The sequence below is a fragment of the Mustela erminea genome, chromosome 6 (assembly GCF_009829155.1).
Source record: "Mustela erminea isolate mMusErm1 chromosome 6, mMusErm1.Pri, whole genome shotgun sequence".
In the NCBI taxonomy this organism is placed as follows: Eukaryota; Metazoa; Chordata; class Mammalia; order Carnivora; family Mustelidae; genus Mustela; species Mustela erminea.
In genome coordinates, this window is record NC_045619.1 from 56,894,124 (window position 1) to 56,906,310 (window position 12,187).

Sequence of the window (12,187 nt, forward strand, 5' to 3'; positions counted from 1 at the left end):
CTGACTACTTGTGATCTCTGTCAAATAAATAAATAAAATCTTTAAAAAAAATAAAAATAAAAATTCTACCCTTATGATGTGATCATGGGATCTGCGTGTGTGATCTATGATCTAGGACATTATTTCTTCAAATATACTGCTTCTACCCTATTTTCTCTCACTACTCCTAGAACTCTGATCATATGCAGAGAAGCTCTTTGCCTTCAATTCTCACTCTACTTTCCATGCATTTTAACCTCTCTTCTACATTTTCTCTTGTCAAGGAGGACACTGGAAACAGTCTCTCCCTGCTGCCTTCTAGATGATTCTTCTGATTTATCTTCTATTCCACTAATTCTCTCTTCAGTTGTATATAAATCTGTTGTGCAATCAATCATATGGTTCTTACTTCCAATTATTTTTTGCTCCTAGAAGTTCTAGTTGGTGTTTTATCCACCCCAAGTAAAAATGGTCTCTACTTTTAAAAAGTGAGTAGTTGAGGGGCGCCTGGGTGGCACAGTCGATTAAGTGTCTGCCTTCAGCTCAGGTCGTGATCCCAGGGTCCTGGGATGGAGCCTGCACTGGGCTTCCTGCTCAGTGGGGAGCCTTCTTCTCCTTCTGCCTCTGCTGCATGCCCTGCTTGTGCACTTGCTTGCTCTGTCAAATAAATAAAACCTTTAAAACAAACAAAAAAAAAAGTGGTTGAGCTCACAAGTCAATCACACAGTGCTCTTCTGCAAGATAAACATGATGCTTCCGACAGCTTTATGCATATGACCCATTGCATCACAGAAAACAGTATAAAAACACACATACTCAAGGGTAGAGAGCTAACATCAATAACATTTTCATACTTCATTAAGGAAACAAAGTATGACTATAGTATTTTTTTTACTGTGAGTACAAAGTAGTGACTAATGGAAAACTGCTAGTATGGCTGGTACCACTGTCTTGAATCAACTTGAGTTGATTCAGACTGAGGCACCAGCACTTTCCCCACCACTGCTTTCGCATCCTCAGTGCAAGTATCAACACAGTGAAAAAGGCAAACAATATCTTTGTATTATTATGACAGTCTCCCAAACCCATGAGAGAGTCTCGGGGGATCCTCAGGAAGATCAAAGACTACACTGTGAAAACTGTTGCCCTAAAGTAATGCTTCCATTTAAAAAAAAAAAAAAATACACATTGCAACAGAACATTTACGTACTTATGTAGCATACACACAAACTGTGTATGAGTCTGTACTGATATTCCAGATCTACCATTTGCTAGCTGTGTGACCTTCAGTGAATTACTGAAGCTTTGTGAGCCTCAGTTTCCTTGACTATAAAATAAGAATAATGGAGTATGTGGGTGGCTCAGTCAACTGAGCATCCAACTGTTGGTTTCGGCTCAGGTCATGATCTCACGGTCATGCAATCAAGCACCACATGGGGCTCCACTCTCGGCATGGAGTCTGTTTGAGATTCTCTCTCTCCCTTTCCCTCTGCCCCTCCCCTCATTCACCTGCATGCAAGCACGTGTGCGCGCGCTCTCTCTCAAATCAATAAATCTTTTAAAATTTTTTAAGAAGAAAATAAAAGAAGGGCCATCTGTACCCCAATGTTTATAGCAGCAATGGCCACGGTCGCCAAACTGTGGAAAGAACCAAGATGCCCTTCAACGGACGAATGGATAAGGAAAATGTGGTCCATATACACTATGGAGTATTATGCCTCCATCAGAAAGGATGAATACCTAACTTTTGTAGCAACATGGACAGGACTCGAAGAGATTACACTGAGTGAAATCAGTCAAGCAGAGAGAGTCAATTATCATATGGTTTCACTTATTTGTGGAGCATAACAAATAGCATGGAGGACATGGGGAGTTAGGGGAAATTGGAAGGGGAGGTGAATCATGAGAGACTATGGACTCTGAAAAACAATCTGAGGGGTTTGAAGTGGCGGGGGGGTAGGAGGTTGGGGTACCAGGTGGTGAGTATTATAGAGGGCACGGATTGCATGGAGCACTGGGTGTAGTGCAAAAATAATGAATACTGTTATGCTGAAAATAAATAAAAAATAAATTAAAAAAAGAAAAGAAAACAAGAACAAGAGGGCCTGTTTCATAGACATTAGAAGAGATTAATTTATGTATAGCATGTAGCACAAAGCCTTACAAATATTAATAGCTCAATAAAAACTGTTACCATTAACAATTACTTTGAGTTTTTTAAACTAATGAAACTATGAAGGTATGTCTTCAGAATAAAATGCTACAATAGCCTCTTGACAATTTTCTAAATTAAGAACTAAGACTACTTGGCCCAGTTTACAATCTTAAGTAGCTTGTTATTATGCAATTTTCATTCCTGATTATACTTGCATTCATATTTTGATAGCACAGTTTTCAATACTGTACCTATTTAATTTAAGTATATTGGCTGACTTCTGAACAGGTTAGGCTCTTAGTTCCCGGCTGAGGTATCATAAAAGTGATGACACTGTCTAATGTCACTTATGCTTTCTGAACCAATCATATTGGATGACTACCCCTGACAGTCCAGAAATCACTGATATTGATAAGTAATATGCAATGTATCCCTGGGATGACTGTGTACTTTCAGAAACACAGGTCTAGGCAAAGCCTGAATAACAGAACTATCCAAAGATCTAGATTCAGGAGGAAAATTCACTGGTGAGGCAGCCGCTGGATCTGATGTTGGGTTCACAAGGACTGACCTGTGAGCTGACATGCAGCAGTAATACCTGAGTGTGTCATTCTTCAGTCCCCTTGAAGATGAGCTGAGGTCTACCCTGTTCAAAATGTTTGCCCCTGCTGCTTCTGAACTTGGGATCTCTGCAACAGAGATCGGCAAGTGCTCACCCTCCCCCTCCTCCTCAACTTCTGAATTCCTTCTGCTGTGCTTCCAGCTCTTCTTCACATTCCATAAACACTTCTGTCATTTTTGAGTAATTTTTTCCCTGAAAAGGGTCATGGCCCATCAATTCGCAAAGCTGGTACGTGTCACCTAAGTACATTTGACTCCAGGCAAGGCATTGAGTTATACTTTAGTTTTTCTTCCTCTTCTCCCCTTAATCTGTCTTGTATTGGTTTAATTTGCAAGTACCAGGCACTGGACCTGGAGCAGAGCTGATCCCTGAAGAGAAGAAGGTGGAGGAGAAAGACGTGCATGAAAACCCACTGAAAATTCGGCGACAAGTGACTCCTGCTATGGCATAAACCGCTGAGTGGTAGGTAAGGCAGGGTTCCTGTGGATCCAGCTCTGCCTCCTACAGAGGCTGAGTGTCAGCCTCCTTGGCTCAGGGGCAATGTAGGAGGTGTGCATCACTCATGCAACCTGACTCCCGCCATTTGGAGGGGGGGAGGCCCACCTGCTCCCCTTCAGCCTCCCAGGAGCAATCCCTAAATTCCTAGTTGGATTTTTTGTTTTTTGTTTGTTTGTTTACAAATATTTTAGAATATATTCCTTACTTTTTTAGTTCCTGGATATATTTTTAAGCTTGTCTTTTACTTCTTTAAATACCATAAGAATATTATTTATAATATAGGTCTGATATTTCCAAAGTCTGGAGGGTTTGCCGATCTGTCTCTGCACTCTGGTGTTTCTTCTGGTTCTTGTTGGTTTTGTTGTGTGCTAGTTACCTCTGAGGGTACTGCTCACTGCCCTCGAAAATGGATGGGAGAGGTAGGTCCCAGGAGTCTAGGACAAAGGTATCTTCCTCCAAAGAAGTTTGTATTTGCTTCTGTCAGGTAACTAAGACTACCAGGAACCCAGAACCACCTCAAACTAAGTTCCCTGCCAGATTGGTTCTGGACCATCCATTTATGCAAATATGGGTTGTAAGTACTCTGATGCCTGCTGTCCTTAACCACTTCTCAGAAACAGGTTTTCTTTCGCTTCCCCACCTTCCCTTCTGCTCAGTCCAGAGACAACTCACTGTGTGCACTTGCTTGGGGATGGGATGTGGGCATTCATAGCTTAGAGATTCCAGCATAACAGGGGAGGTCTTCCCTAGGTTTCCCAACTGGACTGCATTCTAAGTTTTGTTTTCTGCCCTCTCTTACCAGGCCATCAAAACTGCTGCTCAGTTTTGAGGATCAGCAAATTCTAGGGGGCAAACAGAACTCCCAGTGCTTTTCCTGGCCTTGGGATTTCAGCCTCCCAATTCCTTACTCTCCTTTAGCAATTCGATGCTTTTAAGAGATCCTTTAAACCCAGGATCTTAATTTGTTTTTAGCCAGAGGGTCAGGCTGATTAGCCTGATTGCCATATTCCTGGAGAAGAAATGGCATCTTTTTATCCTCTATTCATTCTAGCTTGTGTCTGGCCTCCTAACTCCAACAAATCCACAGGCACTCCAGGTCTTACCTCTTATCTTTCCAAATCAAAATTTAAAGAGCAAGCTGACTGAAGGGCAAGGCTTTACACCCTCCCATCTACTCCCAGTTTATTATACAGCTTTGCTACATTGAGTCAATCTCAAGAACAACATTTTGAGTTTCATTTTGAGGCTGTAGAGAGACAATCACCCATTTGATGATAGAGAGGTGAGTGATTATATTCTGGAAAATGTAACGTCTTTTTACATGGTCTGTTGTAGGTGGTGTATGTGTGCTTGTGAGTGTGTGCGTTTGTGATTGCACATGTGCATGCCGACACAGGAGACAGAGAAATGGAAATGTGTGTATTTAGAATTTATTCTAGCAGAAGCAATTCCAGTTTGTCGTCTATAGGGCTTTATGACTTGTGTGAATGGGCACAATGACAATGACTTCCTTGTCTGGATAATCACAATAAACTGTCCTAAAAATGTCATTGTCACAATGTGTATACAACCCAAAAGCCCGCCCCATGGTGAACAGGATTAATTTGTAACATAATAATTTGTAATTTTAAATAATTCACATTTTCTATGTATAATTTAGACACTGTGTGCATGACTCTCACTGAGAATAATGTTTGCAATAGATCTATCTCTGCAAAGATACAGCATACCCTATTACTTGGCCATTAGTTATCTATGCAAATTACTTAATATCATTAATTCAGAGGCTTCATTTGTAAATCAAAGGACATGGACATGAAGTTGCATAAGACTCCTTCCAGCCTCACATTTCTTCCAAAGATTTATTTGTAATATGGAAAGCCATTTAGAAATAAGCTTTTTGCATTAACGAGTTATGTGCAACAATAGGACAGAATCTCACCCATAAGATGTGAAAGAAAATAATGATGTATTATATGGTGAATAATATAATTTTTAAAAAGATATGAAGCCTAAGTCACCAGACACAAGAGTACATACTCCTGGACTGTGTTCACACCAAGTTCAAGAACAAGCAAAACTTATCTAAGGTTGACAGAAGTCTAAGTAGACTTGGAAAGGGCAGGAGGGAACTCTCTGGCTTGTTGGAAATGATTCTATCTTCATCTGCGGGGTAGCTGCACAGATAAATACATATGTAAAAACTCACCCAACTGTACACTTGATACAGTTCATTTTACTGTGTGTATGTTATCTCTCGATTTTTTAACCCACTGAGCCACCCAGGTGCCCCTGATCTCTCGATTTTTTAAGTGCATAAGCAAGAAGTCAAGAAATTTAAAATGATATTTTATCATCTCAACCCAATGTTTCTTAAATTCAGGATAAAGTAATTCATCTTTTTTTTTTTTTTTTAAGTAAATGTCATTTTACTTATTACTGCCCATGAATGCCTTATTTGGACATGTGTACAATAGATTTAAAATCTTAAAATTTCATTTCTTTATTTTAAAAAAATATGTTTTTTTAAGATTTTATTTATTTATTTGTCAGGGAAAGAGAGAGAGAACACAAGCGGGGGAAAGACAGGCAGAGGGAGAAGCAGGCTCTCCACTGAGGAAGGAGCCCAATGTGGGACTAGATCTCAGCACTTTGGGATCAAGACTTGAGCCCAAGGCATATACTTAACTGGCTGAGCAACTCAGTCATCCCCCAAAAGAGAAAATCTTAATCCAACCTTCGCCAAATTCAAAATGGCATCCTCGACCATTCTACCCTATTCTCCAGTTCTTTTGAATTCACGACACTGTATACTTTACTCTTCCTAAAGTTCACAGGACTATCTATGCCATTTAAATTACGCTGGAAGGTAGGTAGTTCTCTATCAATTTCCCTCAGCCGAGAAAAACATAAGAACACCACACATAAATATGCAGAAGAATCCTAAATTTGAAAGAAAAAAAAAAGTGACGATGCTCAGTTGCAGGAAATGCTGGGAACGGTTGTTAGGCCCCGGTACTATTGTGAGAGGGCCCAGCACTACCCAGGACTCACCGTGAATTATGATAAAGAGCACTTAACTGACATCATGTCAGCAGATAACATAGCAATTCATAAGACGGATGCTAATATTATCCCCATTCTATGGATGAGGAAACTAAAGATTAGAAGGGTTTAAAAATTAACCCAATTTTATATGGCTAAATACAGGCAGATGGTGGATTTAAACTCAAAAAGCTTGATTCCACCCCCGAAAATTCTTAAATATCACCCTCTAAAGCCCTCCCCTATGATGAACTTAACATCTCCCTTTGCCTTGCACCGAGTTCTGCTTCCTGGGAAGACACAGGGCAAGTTTAATCCCCTGCCAGATGACAACATTTCACATACTTGAAGAAAACTCACGCCCTGCCCTGTCCTTCTCTTCTACAGGTTAAAAACACCTCTGATTTCTACTGTTTTTATATGACTTATTTCAAGTCATGTCCCCTTTGCTTGAGACGTCTCACAAAATGGACCCCCAGTGCAGTCACTGAGTGCCTGGAACTGCAGAAAAGCCCTTCAAACTGGTCTGAGAAGAGCATGACACAAAGCACACTGCTGGACTGCTCCAAGAAAAGGACCACCTTAATGGACTCTAGAATGCTCAGTAAACGGAGGAAGTGATCAGGAGAAGGAGCCCAGGATTATGTGCACACGCTGTGCAGAGCAGAAACGGGCAGTGGCTCATACTCTGTAATGTGGGCAGGTTCCAGGAAAGCAGCCTAAGAATACTTCCTTCTCTCCTTCTACCTTCCTTAAGCTAGGTCAAATTCATTGATCCTTCGGCGGCTCAAAGTGCCAGTTTTGGAGCTCCGGAGTCCATGTCACAGGCAAGCCATGTTACACACATCTTCATGAAAGTTGACTTACTATTCTTTCTATGTGTAGAAGTCTCCATAAAAACCCAAGGCCAGCTGTGAAACAGCCCAAGTAGATAGAGCACCACCCCCTCATGAAAGCTCCTCTTTAATAAGGACTACCTGGGTTCACACAAGGAGCTCAGAAGTCTAAGTTTCCTATTGTAAGAGTTAGTGATAATGGTACCCTCAGGATGGGGCCATTGGGTATGTGCTGCATCTCCTGGGATCTGGAGCCCAAATGTAGGAGGAGTGCCAGAAATAGTGACTTTTGTCCTTAAATCCACCAAAACTTTCTGATCAGGCTTATTCAAGTCTCGGGGAAAAATATAAACAGGACGTATCATAACGGACAGGGGCACAGTGCAATCTGGCGCCCAGCACTGATGCACTGTGAAAATACAACATATGCGGAGGCCTGGTGGCTGATGGCCTCCTGGTCATTAAGTTGCTACAAAGACTAGAAAAGACTCAGGAAGAAAAAGGCAGAGAGGGTCTTAAAGTAGTAACATCCCAGAGTAATAAAGATAACCATGACAAGGAAGTGAACATGAGAGAAAAAAATGAGTGTTGCAAACAAGACAAATAACGGGAGCTCTTCGGATTTATACAAAGATCAGAGAAGAGAATAGGGACCTGAATTAGAAACTATCAACCAACTTGGTAACAAAACAAAAAACAAAACTCTGTTTTTAAAGACAGGTTGATTGATCGTCCGAGATTACTGAACAACAAAGAAATAACTCCTCCTGTATTTTAGGAAACAATCACCCAATTAAGCCAACGAGAAATACTTACCTAAGAAAACCAAGAGCAGAAGCTGTTCAGATTATGTTTCAGGAATGGGTTTCAAGAGGTTCCACCGTTCAAATAAGTGAGGTTTTTCTTATAAAACTAAACTTAGCCAAACTGCTTCCAAACCTACTTCTTCCTTCACTGACAAATACAATAACGCTCCTGGGGCTCAGATCTTATTATTATTAAAGACTTACTAAGTATCCTGGTGTGCTAAATGCCACACATAATGGACGGATAAATACACTGTGTGCCCTCCCTTGAGGAGCTTAGAGTCTCACAACACTGACAGGACACGCAAATAAACACTCCCAAATTTCTTCCAAAGAGCATGTTCAAGAGCCGATGCCTTCATCACGCTTTGTTTGGTGTTAGGTGCAAGGATGAAAAATGAACTGAACTTGTTTGATGATGGATGCAATCATGCCAGCGACAGGCAGGCCTCCTCTCTCCAGCCCCAGGGACGGTGCAGCCCCTCCGGCAGCTAATCCCTTTACCCCACTCCACCCTCCACCTCATTTCCTGCCACCACCCTGGCCCAGGGTCACCGGGAGCCTCTCCACGAGCTCTGCGCCCAATCACCCCACTCTGAGCCACCCAGCACACCACTTCCCAAGGAATTTTTTTTAATAAAATGTAAATTTCACTGTGTCACTCCTCTGTTTAAAGATTCTTCAGTGGATTCCCACAGCTCTCAGGATAGAGTTCAAAGTAATCCCTTACCGTGACATAAAATGATCTTTGCAGTTTGCATTTCCATAAATTTTCATTCTCCTCTAATGGCATGACTCCTCAAGAACCCATCTACTCCAAACCTACTGCCCTTTACTTGAAGATTTCCAAATCTATCGCGCATTCTCGCATTTCCATGCCTTAACTTCTGCTGAAGGGGGCCTGGGGCAGCCTGTCCTTCCCTCCCTAGCTAGCCAGCCCAAGCATCACCTTCACTTAGAAGGCATTTCCAACCCCTCCCCACCTGCATGTCTGTGGGCTGGGCCTCCTCCTCCGGGTCCTGATCTGCCCTCACATGAGATCGTACAGTACCTCTACTGGGACACTAGGCTGAGTCTTATCGGTGTCCTCAAGGAGACCAGGAATTCTTCTAGAAAACAACTGGACCCCATATATTTTTATATTTCTAGCAGTTGGCACAGAAATTATAAGGGAAAAAAACGTGAGAGATAATGAGCCTAAAGCAGAATAAAATGATATTTTCAAATAAAGGAGTGATCACAGGTTCAGCCTCTAGGGATAGGATTGGACTCCCAACCTCAACACCAATATTGGTAGAAGCTGGAGGTGCGAGTGGGGGAGGGGAGAAGCCCCAGAAGTGAGCTGAAAGGGAGCCATCCGCTATCCGCGAAAGTGAATTAGTCTCAGAAATCTGCTCTGACCTCATAGCCTGGGAACCAGGAACCAACTCACAAACTTTGTACAGTTTGTGTCAATATTTATTACACTTTACACAATTCTTCTTGGCTACGTGCTCACCTCAGGCAATAAATCAAAAGCCTATCCTCTGGCTTGCTGGAAGGTCCCTTCCCTTCCATGGCTGGGAAGGAGGATGATCTCATCTCTCTCCCTTTGTCCTGACTCCTAATCTAGTCCTGAGGCTTCCCCCCACCCCAGGGCACACACAGGCACCCTCCACAATGATGGGATGAGGGCAAAGATTTGGCACAAGCCACTGGGGGGTTCACAGACGGAGTCTCTGCCTTGCCGGAAGTGGAGGAGCTGTGAAAGTCCATCCAGAAGAACGCATTCTAGTCCCTGTTCCTTTGGGCTCTTTCATTCTCCTCCTTCTTGGGTTTTTTTCCACCTCCTCACAAAGAAAGGTTTTAGCTGGGAAAAGGCAGGCTTGACTGCCCATGCCGTCAGGACTGCGAAGCTCTGCCACATCGTGCAGGGCTACAGACAGAGAGGAAATGGGTGCCAGACAGGCAGGGCCAGGGTGAGGTGCAGGCAATGGGGGGTGGGAACAAGGGGGCAGGGACTTACCAGGCCCCATGTGACCCACCCCCCACCTCTCCCTTCGGGGACTGCACCTGACACAGGGAGGGGACTGGCCGCAGTTGGCCGCTCGGCGAGAGGGGTGTCATTAAGATGGAGCTGATGTCGCAGCCCTTCCATCACTGGCTGACATCCACACGGTGTGCAGTTCAGCCACTGTACGCAGTGCATAATAACCACCTGGGGTCTCTTGGCACTCACAGAGAAACAGGAGAAGGAAAAGCAAGAGAGAAGGGAGACCATCGGGTTAGAGAAGGAAGGAGAGGAGGGAGACATTAAGAAAGAGGTGAGAGCGAATGACTTTTCATAGGTTTAGAGATTAAAGGAAATGAGATGTGAACGACACTGTGAGAAATTCATACTCCTGAGGAAGGGAGGTATTTAATATGATTGGCAGGAAGCCACCTTTAAAGTGTCAGAGAGCATTATCAGGTCTGCAAGAACAAGCTCATGTGAGCCTCCCACCCCGCGCTTCGTGCTTGAGGGTACAGGGTCAGGATGTGTGTGACCTTGGACGGTACACCCTCCCTCTCCAAGCCTCAGTTTCTTCATCCACAAAATCAGGATCATGAGAGCATCAATCTCATAGGGTAGTTCTACGGAAATGAGTTACTGAGTTAAATGAGTTACTTCTGCAAAACCCTTCAGAACCGTATCTGGCACACACCGAACAGTACTGGTACCTAACAAATATTGTTTCTTTCTTTGACTCTTGATGCAGGAGACCGTCCCATTCTTCAAGCTTCCCATGGAAGAAAAATCCACGATAGCAACAACCTTTGACAACAGACCCTGAGCACAAGGCTGAGCACTAACCAGGCTCCAAGGGTTACAATTGGATGGAGCAAACAGTTTGATTTCTTCAAATTAATGTCTCCCCTTTTCACTAATGGTCCTTTGCCCATCTGCTCCACCCACCCTTATAGCCAGAAAAGCACTGAACTTGACTTAGAAGCAGTCGGTTCCAACTCAGACCCCACTATCGTGCGGCCTTTGACACATGACTGGATCCTCTGGATCTCGGTTTCCTCATCTGTAAAAAGTAGGCTGGTAGCCAGTACGCAGGGGCTGAAGTAACGTAACAGAAGTGAAAGCAACCAGTGTAACTTCCGGCATGCGTCAGCCATGTGGTAACTTAGACGGTGGCCTGAGTCTCAACCACTCCACCTCCTCACTCTCCACTAGCTGTGTTTCAGACCTGCTAGCTGCACCCAAAGGCATCACCCAACCCCTGGCCACAGGTGAAAGAACAGTATTCACTGACCTCCCTCTCTATTTTAAGCTGCACCTCCCCGGACTGCTCCTGGCCATTCTGGAAAAGTCAGGCATCTTGCAGATATAACCATTACAGGCTTCCAGCTTCTTGGAGCAGCGCTGCCCAGTAGCACTTTCTGCAGTGACGACAATTTATATCTGCAGTGTCCAACACAGCAGCCACCTGTGGTCAATGAGCCCTTGAGATGCAGCTCAGTGACAGAGAAACTGAATTTTTATTTCATTTCATTTTAATGAATTCAAATGCAAGTAGCCACATAGGACCAGCGGCTACTGTATTCTGCACTGGACAACAGAGCCTTAGAGCCACTGCCATTGTCGCCAAAGTGCTAACTCCAGCCACTCTTCCGGGGAAAAGACATCTGAACCTTCCAACCACCTGGCTGGTGTCTCTATTTGGCCACTGCTACCTCCATCAAGGGCAGTTTGGTAGAACAGGAGAATGAGGTCACTCCAGGGCTATTTCCAGCGCCCTTCCATCACAAGGCAACTAGAAGGCTTGTTTTTAGAATGCAGGTTAAAACCAACATTTCCCCCGATTCACTGCCTTTGGGGGAAATGTATGTAAGTTGCAAGTCTCCTTTTAACAGTCCCTAAGAGTTTCCCCTGCCACCAGGGGATTACTCTGTGGAGTGTCTCACCAAAGGGCAGAGCTTTCAGGCCGGCAAGGAAAAACCCATGAAGATGAGGGGCAAAACTCCGGGGACCTTTTTGAAAATGAGATCCCTGGCATTTCCATTCCATGGAGTCAAAATTCCACAAGAATTACTTCACAGTATTTTTTACATTAATCTTGCCAAGATCAGATTCCAAGAAGCAATAAAGAATATTAAGTTAGCTTTTACTTTCAATCGGAAAGTTTGTTAGGTTTGAAATCATCCGCAAATTATCATCTTTGCCAAACTGAGACTGGCCCTAAGGGACTGAGAGAGAAGACATCCTCTTGCTTGGAAT

At 43.5% G+C, this 12,187-nt stretch overlaps 1 protein-coding gene across 5 annotated transcripts in view; it reads right to left on the bottom strand.

The window, feature by feature from the left end:
• The window catches only part of GRIN2B (glutamate ionotropic receptor NMDA type subunit 2B), a 407,609-nt gene that overhangs the window by 327,070 nt on the left and 68,352 nt on the right, over positions 1–12,187 (bottom strand). The window contains exon 1 of one of the 5 annotated variants that reach the window (XM_032347394.1): positions 11,223–11,277. The exons of the other annotated variants lie outside the window; for them this stretch is intronic. The gene's annotated coding sequence lies outside the window, so the exon portion shown is untranslated. Of the gene's footprint in view, positions 1–11,222; positions 11,278–12,187 lie in introns of those variants that run through there. 5 annotated transcript variants of the gene reach the window in all.